The sequence below is a fragment of the Mus pahari genome, chromosome 1, assembly GCF_900095145.1.
Source record: "Mus pahari chromosome 1, PAHARI_EIJ_v1.1, whole genome shotgun sequence".
NCBI classification, from domain to species: domain Eukaryota; kingdom Metazoa; phylum Chordata; class Mammalia; order Rodentia; family Muridae; genus Mus; species Mus pahari.
This window is the reverse complement of record NC_034590.1, coordinates 72,696,026-72,698,077: the sequence shown is the minus strand read 5'-3', so window position 1 is coordinate 72,698,077 and position 2,052 is coordinate 72,696,026.

The following is a 2,052-nucleotide window of genomic DNA, read 5'->3' as shown; positions in this document are numbered from 1 at the left end:
AAAAAAAAAAAAAGCTGCATATTTCTTTTGCTTCCTGACTCTGTGCTTGTGCCTTTAACACTTTCACAAGGATTTTCTGCTTCCCATTAAGGAAAGCTTGCTTGATGCTGTCACGGACACACTTGTCACACGTGGACCAGCCATAGGCCCTGCTGACATACCTCTTTGTCTTAGACCAGCCCATGAGGACTTTGGGTCCCCTTGCAGTCTGCCTGGGCACACCTTGCATGTGGATTTAGGTGCTTTCCCAACCTTCTTGGGGTATAAAGGTCAGCCATCCAGCCTAGCTTTGTTAGAGGCTGTACTGTAGGAACGCCTACAGTGGTACGTCACAGGTATCACTGACTATCCTCAAGACCTCTGAGCACCATCCCCAGAAGCTTATTACTACATTCTTTTGTTTGTTTGTTTGTTTGTTTGTTTGTTTAAAAAGATTTTAAAGATTTATTTATATAATGTACATGAGTACACTGTATTTAGACACACCAGAAGAGGGCACTGGATCCCATTACAGATGGTTGTGGGCCACCATGTGGTTGTTGGGAATTGAACTCAGAACCTCTGGAAGAGCAGCCGGTGTTCTTAACCACTGAGTCATCTCTCCAACTCCCTTATTATTACTTTGTTTTGTTTTTCGAGACAGGGTTTCTCTGTGTAGCCCTGGCTGTCCTGGAACTTACTCTGTAGACCAGGCTGGCCTCGAACTCAGAAATCCACCTACCTCTGCCTCCCAAGTGCTGGGATTAAAGGCATGCACCACCATTGCCCAGCTTATTATTATATTGTAAGATTGGCTTCAGAGTTCTAATCTTGTGTTTGTCTTCTGAGTGCTGGGATTACAGTTGTGTATACCACACCTGGCTTCTATTTTCAGTCCCCCACATGTAGCCAACAACTGTCTGTAACTCCAGTTCCAGAGGATCTAATGCCCTCTTCTAGCTTCTGCAACCATTGCATACACACAGGGTAAAGACATACATGCAAGCAAATATAAATTATAACTATATAGCCATGCAACTATATAAACCCAAGGTTTTTTCAAATCTCAAAAAACTTTTTATTTAGCTTGGCAATAGAATTGATAGTGATGATGTCAACCCTTGCATGTGAGCATGAGGGTGCTCTCATCTATCTAAGAAGGCCCAGAATCACAGTCACATTCTCCATTTATATAACAATCTATCTAGTGGGGATGAGCACCCCTGTTTGTTTGTTTTGAGATGGGGGGTTCTCTGTATCCCTGGCTGTCATAGGACTCACTGTATAGACCAGACTAGTTTCAAACTCACAGAGATCCAGCTGTCTCTGCTTCCTGAGTATTGGGATTAAAGGTGTGTGCCACTACACCCAGATGCATATAATTGAATGGTAGGACTTTAACATACATAAATCCTTGAGCTCAATCCCAAGCAAAACAAACACACAAACAGTTGTCACTTCTGTAAAAGTAGGGAGCCCTCCCACTGGATTATGTTAAAGCATGATCTGAGAACTTAACATGAGTCATACACTCACAGAGAAAGAAGGAAAGAAAGAAAGAAAGAAAGAAAGAAAGAAAGAAAAGAAAAAAGAAACAAAAAAAGAAGAAAAGAAAACTAAAAAATAACAGATTTTTTGAGAAGTGAAAGTTCACTTTTAGGTTGTGTAAGGATGCTGTAGTCAGGGGAAAACACACAGGAAACAACGACTTTTATTTCTTCGTGTTAAGAATAGACTACACTCTGGGCTACCAATATCATTTAAAGCTTTATACTTCTTAAAATAGAAGTAATATGAGCTAGCACTCCTCAAAGGACAGAGAAAGGACACCTGAGAATCCATTCCTCCCCCAAAGCAGCAAGAACCCTGGCAAGTGTTAGCGTTGGATTTTCCAGAACTCTTGAAATTAGCCCATTTTAAAAAATATGGCTGGGGGGAGCCAGGTATGGTGGAGTGGAAGATAGCCTGGTCTACATAATTATGGGCCAACTGGGACTATACAGGGAGACCCTTTCTCAAGAAAATATTAGGGGGGCTGGAGAGATAGCTCAGCGGTTAAGAGCACTGACTGCT